We start from the raw sequence: 12,836 nt of genomic DNA on the forward strand, positions 1-12,836 counted from the left end.
GGACTCTAGTTTTTGGCATAATCCTGCTAACTGGCAAAAAAAAAAAAAAAAAAAGGATATGGGTGAAAACACCACCATATCAAAGGCACATAAAAATGAAATTCAAAAGACTATGCATATTCATAGTGCTAGTATCTAAGAACAGGTAAGATTTGATTTGCTGGCAGTTATCTGCACTTTCATTCTAGTTTAAGGTACAGTTGTGCTCAAAAGTCTACATATCCTGGCAGAATTTTTGAAATTTTGGCCATTTTTCACAGAATATGAATAATACAAAAACATTTAAACACTCATGGTTAGTGGTTGTGTGAAACCATTTATTGTCAAACAACTGTTTACCCTTTTTAAATCATAATGACAACAGAAACTAACCAAATTACCCTCATCTGTAGTTTACATACCCTGGTGATTTTGTCCTGATAACATGCACACAAGTTGAAACAAATGGCTTTGATTTGAATGGCTACAAAAGGTAACCATCTTCACCTGCAATCTGTTTTCTTGTAATCGGTGTGTGTGTGTGTGTGTGTGTGTGTGTGTGTGTGTGTGTGTGTGTGTGTGTGTGTGTGTGTGTGTGTGTGTGTGTGTGTGTGTGTGTGTGTGTGTGTGTGTGTGTGTGTGTGTAAAAGTAAGTTTCTGGGCTCCTAACAGACCCTTGCGTCTTTCATCCAGTGCTACACTGATGTTTCTGAGTCATAGAGAAAGCAAAAGAATTGTCAAAGAAAAGGTAATTTAACTGTATAAAACAGGAAAGGGATATATAAAATGATGTGGAAGGGACTGAGAATGCCAATAAGCAGTGTTCAAACTCTAAGAAGTGGAAAATGATGGATTGTAACCACAGTCAGGTAGACCAACAAACATTTCAGCAAAAACTGCCAGGAAAACTGTTTGGGATGCAAAGAAAAACCCACAAATAAATTCAGCTGGAATACACGACTCTGGAAAAAAAAGAGGTGTGACTATATCAAGATGCAACATAAGGAGACACTTGAAGAAAAATGAGCTGCATGGTTGAGTCGCCAGAAGAAAGCCATTACTACGCAAATGCCCCAAAGTATCCCGCTTACAATACGCCAAACTGCACAGAGAATAAGTCATTTGGAGTGATGAGACCAAAATTGAACTTTTTGGCCACAACCATAAAAGTTACATTTGGAGAGTGAACAAGGCCTATGATGAAAGGTACACCCTTCCTACTGTGAAGCACAGAGTTCGATCACTGATGTGTGAGCTACAAAGTCAACTTGGTCAAAATTGATGGCAGGATGAATGCAGCATGTCAGCAGAAAATACTGGAGGAAAAATTTGCACTTCAGCCCAGAAGCTGCGCATGGGACATACATTCCAACATGACAACAATTCAAAATACAAGGCCAAGTTGACCTGTCATTGGCTAAAGCAGAATAAAGTCAAGGTTCTGGAGTGGCTATCTCAGTCTCCTGACCTCAATATCATTGAGCCACTCTGGGGAGATCTCAAATGTGTAGTTAACGCAAGACAGTCCAGGAATTTACAGGAACTGGAGGCTTTTTGCCAAGAAGAATGGGCAGCTTTACCATCAGAGTAAATAAAGAGCCTCATCCACAACTACCACAAAAGACTCCAAGCTGTCATCAGTATTAAAGGGGGCAACAGGCGGTATTAAGAACTGGGGTATGTAAACTTTTCATTGGGGTCATTTGGGTAGTTTCTGTTGTCATTATGATTTAAAAATAGTTAACATAGTTGTTTGACAATAAATGGCTTCACACAACCACTAACCGTGAGTGAAAAAAGTTTTTGTGTTATCCATATTCTCTGATACTGAACCCAGGAGAGGTCACTTAAAGTGATTTTTTTTTTTTCTGGCCATGATAAATTGTGCGCACGTTTTCCTTTAATTGACCTTTCGAATTAATAAAACGTACGCATGTTTTCCTTTAATTGAGCCCTCAAATTAATAAAACGTGCGCACGTTTTCCTTTCGTTCAAAATGAACTCCATAATATGAGCTAAATTGTCATCCTCACGACGGGGAGACGCTTCGCCCTCAGTATCCTTTTTAATGTGCTTAAACTCCAGATGATGCCATGCTGGGCAGCTGGAGTTCTCTGTATGTCCTTGTGCGCCCAAACCATGATGATACACTCTGACCAGATCCATTTCTAATGGGGAAATTTATTACACTGTCTGCAGGTTTGTTGGCTGATAGCCAACATTTATGTCAAGACAAAATTGAGTGCACGTTTAAGTAGATCGTGCCCTTGTTTTACTCAAATGATGCTTAAACGTGCGCACGTTCTCTCCACATGCAAAACATTTTGCAATGACACTTCCAGGGCTTCGTACTCTGAAGAACGGACCAAAAAAAAAAAAATCTGCCATGGTATGTTAACATCTGAACACAACTGTACTAGCTGATCGATTCCTATTCACTCACTCCATTTTGAATTGAATTGAATTGAATTGAATTTATTTATCCGGCACACAGCTGAGCAACAACAAAGGCAATAACAAAACATAAAAGAAACAATGTATGAAGAACCCGTGTGGCTGAAAGGGTGAAGGCAGAAGCAAAGCTTATAACAGACCTGGGCAAACTACAGCCCGGGGGCCACATGCGGCCCTTTGCATGTCTCTGTCCGGCCCTCATGAGGTCTGTGATTATTATTACATATATTAAAAATGTCAAGCTTGTGTGTTGCAAATCATTAGAGAGGTTTATTTTGGTATATTTAAATATTTACATATTATTACAATAATAAAAATGACCTATAACAGCTAGTAAATAGGTAATTTTTTTGTAAAATTTGTAATGGGAGACAGCTGAGTTATCGATGGTGTGGCCCTGGGACATAATTCAGGTTCCCTATGTGGCCCCTTGTAAAAATTAATTGCCCACCCCTGGCTTATAAGCATTCTCCCCTTATACCATTAAAAATAAAGAATGTATATACAGTAGTGTTCAGAATAATAGTAGTGCTCTGTAACTAAAAATGATATGCACACTCTTAAGGCTATGAAATTAGGCTATTAGTAAAAAAAGTAGAAAACAGGGTGTAAACTAAACTAGTATTTAGTTGTATAACCACAGTTTTTCATGATTTCTTCACATCTGCGAGGCATTAATTTTGTTGGTTTGGAACCAAGATTTTTATGCTGAAGATGTCCTCTTCAGCATAAGGCATGACTTTTCAAGTATTTTAACATATCCAAACTGATCCATGATACCTGGTATGCGATATATAGGCCCAACACCATACTAGGAGAAACATGCCCATATCGTGATGCTTGCACCACCATGCTTCACTGTCTTCACTGTGAACTGTGACTTGAATTCAGAGTTTGGGGGTCATCTCACAAACTGTCTGTGGCCCTTGGACCCAAAAAGAACAATTTTACTCTCATCAGTCCACAAAATATTCCTCCATTTCGCTTTAGGCCAGTTGATGTGTTCTTTGGCAAATTGTAACCTCTTCTGCACGTCTTTTATTTAACAGAGGGACTTTGCGGGGGATTCTTCCAAATAAATTAGCTTCACACAGGCATCTTCTAACTGGCACAGCACTTACAGGTAACTCCAGACTGTCTTTGATCATCCTGCAGCTGATCAATGGGTGAGCCTTTGCCATTCTGGTTATTCTTCTATCCATTTTGATGGTTGTTTTCTGTTTTCTTCCACGTGTCTCTGTTTTTTTTTTGTCCATTTTAAAGCACTGGAGATCATTGTAGATGAACAGCCTATAATTTTTTGCACCTGCGTATAAGTTTTCTCCTCTCCAATCAACTTTTTAATCAAACTACGCTGTTCTTCTAAACAATGTCTTGAACGTCCTATTGTCTTCAGGCTTTCAAAGAGAAAAGCATGTTCAACAGGTGCTGGCTTCATCCTTAAATAGGGGACACTTGATTCACACCTGTTTGTTCCACAAAATTGACGAACTCACTGACTGAATGCCACACTACTATTATTGTGAACACCCCCTTTTCTAATTTTTTGTACTAATAGCCCAATTTCATAGCCTTAAGAGTGTGCATATCATGAATGCTTGGTCTTGTTGGATTTGTGAGAATCTACTGAATCTACTGGTACCTTGTTTCCCATGTAACAATAAGAAATATACTCAAAACCTGGATTAATCTTTTTAGTCACATAGCACTACTATTATTCTGAACACTACTGTATATGCATATTTTTATATACATATGTATACATTTTTACTTTTTTGGTTAAACGGGTGGGTGTTTCTAAGCTTTGCTTCTGCCTACACCCTTTCAGGCACATGGGTGCATTGTTGGATGTTTTCTTTGTGAGTTCACTTTGTTATTTTGGGTCTGTGTGTACTGAATAAAAATTAATTTATTCATTCATTCAGGCTTCTGTAAAGCCTTAATATTAGTGTTCAAATCCAGCTTTCCACTTTGTTATAAACAAATTAATTTCAAGTCAGAAATAAGTGCAACTGCTGTAGTTGAACCAATGATCTAATAATTGATGGCTGTTATTTTTAACAATAGGTGCAAAACAACAATTACACAACAACAAAATTACAGCGCCACTAAAGGTTCTGGGGTGATTAAGATCCACAAAGACTCATGAAGTGCAGAGTGTAAAGCCATTGCTATGTAGTGCCATGTCAAATTGCACATTACTGGTGAGCATACTGTGCAACTTCACGAAATATACATATTACACAAATGTTTAATGAAATGCAACAATGTTAAACGTACTGTGTGGCCCATAAGTATTTGGACAGGTACATAATTTTTGTAATTGTGTGTACACCACCTCAATGGAGATGGTGCAGACTTTTCCACTTTAATTCAAAGGCTTCAAAGAGCCTCCATTTTCAGAGCCCCTAACAAAATGTTCATGTGTCCATTCCCTAAAAAGAATCCTTATATAAAGTTTATCCAATTACTTATGAGCTCTGAAAATGATGGCACTATGTATACAAGTGGCCATGAGTCCTAAATGGCTGTGATATTTTTGTGAAACCCATTTATTTAAATCTAACCCAGTACACCACAACAATCCATTGGATGTGTACACTGTCAACAAGAACTGTCCTAATACTTATGAACTCACCTCTATTGTAGTGCAACACTTTAAAATGCTTACTGTCATTTACAAGGCCCTTCACTGTTGTGTGGATATGATGTTGGCAAGTTGCTTGGTGGACGCTTTGGACAAGCCAAAGAGCTTCCATGCTGCAGACTGGAGATATCTACAAAGAATTTGTATAGAATTAAACCGTTGTATATAATAATAATAATAAAAACAACCACAGGAAGCAAGAATTTCAGCTTTAACACACATGGTTTAAAAATATTATTCAGAGCCAGACTGATATGGATTTTCCGGGGGGAGCCGATACGATAATAGTAAAGAGGGAGGAAAAAAATAAAGATATCGATATGTCTGCTGACATACGTGTGCATAAAAATGGCAGTGATTCTGAACATATTATCAAACCTTTATGACAAAAAAAAAAAAAATTGAGGCTTGATGTTGTACAGTTTAAACATGAACTTTGTTCTACAACCCCAATTCCAATGAAGTTGGGACATTGTATGAAATGTAAATAAAAACAGAATACAATGATTTGCAAATCCTCTTCGACCTATATTCAACTGAATACACCAGAAAGACAAGCTATTTAATGTTCAAACTGATAGACTTTTTTATTTTTGTGCAAATATTTGCTCATTTTGAAATGGATGTCTGCAACACATTTCAAAAAAGCTGGGACAGTGGCAACAAAAGACTGGGAAAGTTGATGAATGCTCAAAGAACACCCGTTTGGAACATTCCACAGGTGAACAGATTAATTGGAAACAGGTGAGTGTCATGATTGGGTATAAAAGGAACATCCCCAAAAGGCTCAGCCATTCACAAGAAAAGATGGGGCGAGGATCACCACTTTGTGAACAACTGCATGAAACAATAGTCCAACAATTTAAGGACAAAGTTTTCTCAACATTCAATTGCAAGGAATTTAGGGATTCCATCATCTACAGTCCATAATTTAATCAGAAGATTCAGAGAATCTGGAGAACTTTCTACATGTAAGCGGCAAGGCCAAAAACCAACACTGAATGCTCATGACCTTCGAGCCCTCAGTGGCACTGCATTAAAAAAACGAATCATTGTGTAAAGGATCTTACCGCGTGGGCTCAGGAACACCATCAATGCTGAAAGGTACATCCAGGTTTTGGAGCAACACATGCTGCCATCCAAGCAATGTCTTTTTCAGGGACGTCCCTGCTTATTTCAACAAGACAATGCCAAGTCACATTCTGCACGTGTTACAACAGCGTGGCTTCGTAGTAAAAGAGTGCGGGTACTAGACTGGCCTGCCTGCAGTCCAGATCTGTTGCCCATTGAAAATGTGTAGCACATTATGAAGCACAAATACGACAACGGAGACCCTGGACTGCTGAACAACTGAAGTCGTACATCAAGCAAGAATGGGAAAGAATTCCACCTACAAAGCTTAAACAATTAGTGTCTTCAGTTCCCAAATGCTTATTGAGTGTTGCTAGAAGGAAAGGTGATGTAACACAGTGATAAACATACCACTGTCCCAGCTTTTTTGAAATGTGTTGCAGGCATCCATTTCAAAATGAGCAAATATTTGTACAAAAACAATGACATTTATCAGTTTGAACATTAAATATCTTGTATTTGTGGTGTATTCAATTGAATATAGGTTGAAGAGGATTTGCAAATCATTGTATTCTGTTTTTATTTACATTTTACACAACGTCCCAACTTAATTGGAATTGGGGTTGTATGCTACTTCAAAATTAAAATCTTGATCTTGTTGTAAATAACTGTAACTATAACCAACAATTAATCACCATATGTCATGCTGCCATCACTCAGATTGGTTCAGATCAGTTGCTGTGTTATGGTGCTCGACCTTTGCATACAATTGACTTCTCATGTATTTTGGTCCCACGGTTTTGGCAGCATATTACCCACTTGTCTGTTGTCATTGTAAAATGCCCACTCTGGTTGAAAATGAATGGCAGGTGTTCACTTTTCCTCTCTCTCTTGTTAATGCTAATTTGGCCAAAGAGCAACGGGGGTCCTAGCAGTGTTTAACATCATTGTAAACTAAGCTATCTGAGCACCTACTACTGGACAAACTACATGGGCCATATGACTGATGCCATATCTATTCCATAATGACGCTAACTGAGATGCCATTGGTTACCTTTCATTGAAAGGAGGAACACAGCTGTGCCCCCCTTCAAGAAGTCCCTGCTTTTCATCATCTTCAGGGAGTGAAACATTCTCACACCGTAGGATGAGTTCTCGTAGACAGACTCTTCATGTTCAAAAATGTGTCTACCCACTTTACGAGGGTTGTCAAACGCAGCTGCAAAAAACCAAGACGAATCATTTCATAGATTTGTATAATCTATATCATAGCATTTCTAAAATGGTGCTAATGGCATTATGTACTGCAGCTATTGAGTGGAAGTGACTCACATATTGCTGGATCTGTGCTCAGATCAAGCTGTTTGGACATCTGTTTTTGAATGTGGGTCTTCTTGTCCAGCATGATGATGGTGATCTGCCTCCATGGACAAGGCCATTCTAGCTGTGAGTCGTAATCTCCAGACACTAAACGCACATACAGTCCAAAGTATGTTTCTCTGAGAGCAATCACCACCTGATACCTGTAGCCTTCTGGAGAATAGATCCGAGGACTCAGCAAGTTGCTGTTGTAGTCGGTGTCCATCAGCAGTTTGTCAAAGTCCTTAATTTGCCACACGTGATGTGGACACTCTGATTCAGACAAGTTGATATCGTCGATGGAAAAGCCTCCCGAAGACTCCTCTTTTCCCTTACGCACCTCAAAAACAATCTGAAAAGGCTTTGCAGCATCCAGGGGAACTATGTGAAATAGCCAGTGGAAGGATGGCTGACCTGGAGGGGAGAGAAATTTTTATCCTGCAGATTGGTGAAGCAGCGATTGTAGGGTATTGTTTTTACTGCCGTATGTACAGTTGTGTTCAAAATAATAGTGTGTTTTAAAAAAGTGAGTAAGCTTAAAGTCCTTAAATATGTAGCTATATTTCTATAAATGAATATGCATTTGGAACACTGCACATTTTATTCCAAATAAAAACATTAAGAAAAATGTATCAAATTTGTTATTGCTTTACAGAAAGTGAAGAAAAAGGAATGTGTGGGCTGTTGAAAAAGGCAGTGTCTGCATTTTTGTTTTTGTGAAGAAAAAAACAAAAAAACAAACAGGTGTCAAGCAGGTGTCCTTTATTGAAGGATGAAGGCAGCAAATGTACATCCAGGTTGTAGTGCATTTCTCTCTGAAAATCGGAGTAAAATGGATTGTTCCAGACATTGTTCAGAAGAACAGCGTACTTTGATTAATGTTTAAAACCACCATTCAGATGAATAGAAAGGCCCATGATCAGCTCCAGGGTGATCAAGGAAGGTCTGAAGTTACCTGTGAGTACTTGAACAATTAGAAGACGCCTATGTGAAGCCAAGCTATGGGCAAGAAGCCACTGCAAAGTCCCATTGTTGAAAAAACGTGCTGAAGAGCTTACAATTTGCCAAAAAACACACCAGCTGGCCAAGAGAGAAATGGTGCCATATTTTGTGGACTGATGAAAGCAAGATTGTTCAGACAACCCCGAAATACTGAATGTGAGCCACAGTACACTGTGAAGACAGTCAAGCATGGTGGAGTAAGCATCATGATATGGGGATGTTTCTCATACTATGGTGTTGGGCCTATTTATCACATATACCAGAGATCAGGGGCCAGTATGAAATGCATAAAGCGGTCATGTTGATTTATGCCAAAGAGGAAATGCCCTTGAAATGGGTGTTTCAACAAGACAATGACCCCAAGCACACCAGTAAGTGAGCAGCATCTTGGTTCCAGACCAACAAGATTAGTGTTATGGAGTGGCCGGCCCAATCCCAGGACCTTAATCCAACAGAAAACCTTTGGGAGGTTTCTGAGGAAAAAAAAAAAAGAAGAAATGCAGAGGAACTGCAGAATGTAGTCCAATCATCCTGTGCTGGAATACTTGTTCACAGGTGCCAGTACTTGGTCAACTCAATGTAACACAGATGTGAAGCAGTTCCCAGAAACAGTGGTTATTCAACTTAATATTAGTTCAGTGATTCACATGCAAGCTAATAAATCTTCAAGCATTTTTCATTTTATACAGTAAATGTTTGTTTGCGAAGAAAACTTCAGACACTGCTATTTTTTTGAACAGCCTAATATTCCTTTTTCTTCACTTTCTGTAATATAATAAATGTAATAATTTTTTCTTGATGTTTTGATTTAGAATAGAAAGTGCAGTGTTCCAAATGCATTTGTGTGTATGGAAATAAAAGCTGTTATAAGGATTTTGAGATTTACTGACTTTTTTGAATGCACTGCTATTATTTTGAACACAACTGTATATTGTGGTGTGTAGAGAGTGCAGGGTATGCATCAGCCCTCTGATTAATTAACTCTTGCATCTGCTTTTATTTAACTTTTTACTTTTCCACACTGTTTTGAATAAAATCATATTAATTTAAGTACAAAACATCATCTCAGTTTACACTAGACCTGGGCAATACCAGGAATTTTGGTATTGATCCGATACCAAGTAAATACAGGCCCAGTATCGGTGATATCGATACTGATACTTTTTCATATTTAAGCTTCATAGATCCAAAGGATCCAAAAGACCTAGGATAGAATTTCGCCAAACATTGTACGTGACAACAAAAAACTTTACTATCACAATCAACATTTTTGTTTAAAAAATATCACTCAACACAACTTAAAACAAAATCTCCTGAGGTAGAGGGCTGACAAACCACAATACAAGGGTGTGCTGCTCCATGTTGTGTGACACAGCGCAGCGCTGCTCTTACAGACAGAGAGTAGACTTTGATGAATCTGCGTGTGCAGCAGTCAGTACGTGTGGGAGAGAAAAAATCTTGAGTACCGATCTTTTTACACAAGGATTGTTCAATATCAATACCAGCGTTGGTATCGATCTGCCCACCTCGAGTTTACACTGACTGTTATCTTAGCATGTTAAAGAGTAGCAATGGCAAAACCGGAATGAGTGTGTGATGAAATCAAATGGAACATTGGATTAAGAAAAAGATTTGATCTTGAGAAACATTTGTAACATCTCACCAGTGATATCTAGTGGCCCAAAAAAACCTCTTTCATTTGCAAACAAAATTTTGTTACTGTGTAATTCTGTTTAAATGGCAAGTGGACTGCATTTATACACTCAACGAAAATATAAATGCAACACTTTTGGTTTTGCTCCCATTTTGTATGAGATGAAGTCAAAGATCTAAAACTTTTTCCACATACACAATATCACCATTTCCCTCAAATATTGTTCACAAACCAGTCTAAATCTGTGATAGTGAGCACTTCTCCTTTGCTGAGATAATCCATCCCACCTCACAGGTGTGCCATATCAAGATGTTGATTAGACACCATGATTAGTGCACAGGTGTGCCTTAGACTGCCCACAATAAAAGGCCACTCTGAAAGGTGCAGCTTTATCACACAGCACAATGCCATAGATGTCGCAAGATTTGAGGGAGCGTGCAATTGGCATGCTGACATGTCAACCAGAGCTGTTGCTCATGTATTGAATGTTCATTTCTCTACCATAAGCTGTCTCCAAAGGCGTTTCAGAGAATTTGGCAGTACATCCAACCAGCCTCACAACCGCAGACCACGTGTAACCACACCAGCCCAGGACCTCCACATCCAGCATGTTCACCTCCAAGATCGTCTGAGACCAGCCACTCGGACAGCTGCTGAAACAATCGGTTTGCATAACCAAAGAATTTCTGCACAAACTGTCAGAAACCGTCTCAGGGAAGCTCATCTGCATGGTCGTCGTCCTCATCGGGGTCTCGACCTGACTCCAGTTCGTCGTCGTAACCGACTTGAGTGGGCAAATGCTCACATTCGCTGGCGTTTGGCACGTTGGAGAGGTGTTCGCTTCACAGATGAATCCCGGTTCACACAGTTCAGGGCAGATGGCAGACAGCGTGTGTGGCGTCGTGTGGGTGAGTGGTTTTCTGATGTCAATGTTGTGGATCGAGTGGCCCATGGTGGCGGTGGGGTTATGGTATGGGCAGGCGTCTGTTATGGACGAAGAACACAGGTGCATTTTATTGATGGCATTTTGAATGCACAGAGATACCGTGACGAGATCCTGATGCCCATTGTTGTGCCATCCAAGAACATCACCTCATGTTGCAGCAGGATAATGCACGGCCCCATGTTGCAAGGATCTGTACACAATTCTTGGAAGCTGAAAATGTCCCAGTTCTTGCATGGCCGGCATACTCACCGGACATGTCACCCATTGAGCATGTTCGGGATGCTCTGGACCGGCGTATACGACAGCGTGTACCAGTTCCTGCCAATATCCAGCAACTTCGCACAGCCATTGAAGAGGAGTGGACCAACATTCCACAGGCCACAATTGACAACCTGATCAACTCTATGCAAGGAGATGTGTTGCACTGCATGAGGCAAACAGTGGTCACACCAGATACTGACTGGTATCCCCCCCCCAATAAAACAAAACTGCACCTTTCAGAGTGGCCTTTTATTGTGGACAGTCTAAGGCACACCTGTGCACTAATCATGGTGTCTAATCAGCATCTTGGTATGGCACACCTGTGAGGTGGGATGGATTATCTCAGCAAAGGAGAAGTGCTCACTATCACAGATTTAGACTGGTTTGTGAACAATATTTGAGGGAAATGGTGATATTGTGTATGTGGAAAAAGTTTGAGATCTTTGACTTCATCTCATACAAAATGGGAGCAAAACCAAAAGTGTTGCATTTATATTTTCGTTGAGTGTATAAATGCAGTCCACTCAGCCACATGGGGTGTGCAGCCAGTACATTCTGAGTGTCGGTCCCAAGCCCGGATAAATGAGGAGGGTTGCGTCAGGAAGGGCATCCGGCGTAAAACAAGCCAACCCAACTATGCAGACTCAGAATCGTTCCCATACCGGATCGTCGCGGCCCGGGTTAACAACGTCCGCCACCGGTGCTGTTGCCCAACAGGGTGCCGGTGGAAATTGGGCTACTGCTGGGCGAAGACGACGAAGAAGAGGAGGAAAACGTTGCCACGAACAGCGGGAGAAGAGGAAAACTAGAAGGGTGGAAATGAGAGTGGGGACTTTGAATGTTGGTAGTATGACTGGTAAAGGGAGCGAGCTGGCTGATATGATGGAGAGGAGAAAGGTAGACATATTGTGTGTGCAAGAGACCAAGTGGAAGGGATGTAAGAGCAGGAGCATCGGCGGTGGGTACAAGTTGTTGTACCATGGTGAGGACAGGAAGAGAAATGGTGTTGGGGTCATTTTAAAGGAAGAGTATGTTAAAAGTGTGTTGGAGGTTAAGCGAGTGTCTGACAGGGTGATGAGTGTGAAGTTGGAAATTGAAGGGGTGATGATGAATATCATCAGTGCATATGCCCCACAGGTAGGTTGTGAGATGAAGGAGAAAGAGATTTCTGGAGTGTATTAGATGAGGTGGTGGAGAGTGTGCCCAAGCATGAAAGAGTGGTGATAGGAGCAGACTTCAATGGGCATGTTGGTGAAGGGAACAGAGGTGATGAGGAAGTAATGGGTAGATATGGTATCAAGGATAGGAATGGGGAAGGACAGATGGTAGTTGATTTTGCAAAAGGATGGAAATGGCTGTGGTGAATACCTACTTTAAGAAAAGGGAGGAGCACAGGGTAACATATAAGAGTGGAGGAAGGTGCACAAAGGTGGACTACATTCTTTATAGGAGATGCAAGCTAA

At 40.2% G+C, this 12,836-nt stretch overlaps 1 pseudogene; it reads right to left on the minus strand.

Moving 5' to 3' along the window:
- Positions 1-4,972: 4,972 nt before the first annotated feature.
- The window catches only part of LOC117513795, a 41,295-nt pseudogene continuing 33,431 nt past the window's right edge, over positions 4,973-12,836 (minus strand).

Source organism: Thalassophryne amazonica, chromosome 7 (genome assembly GCF_902500255.1).
Source record: "Thalassophryne amazonica chromosome 7, fThaAma1.1, whole genome shotgun sequence".
Taxonomy (NCBI): Eukaryota; Metazoa; Chordata; class Actinopteri; order Batrachoidiformes; family Batrachoididae; genus Thalassophryne; species Thalassophryne amazonica.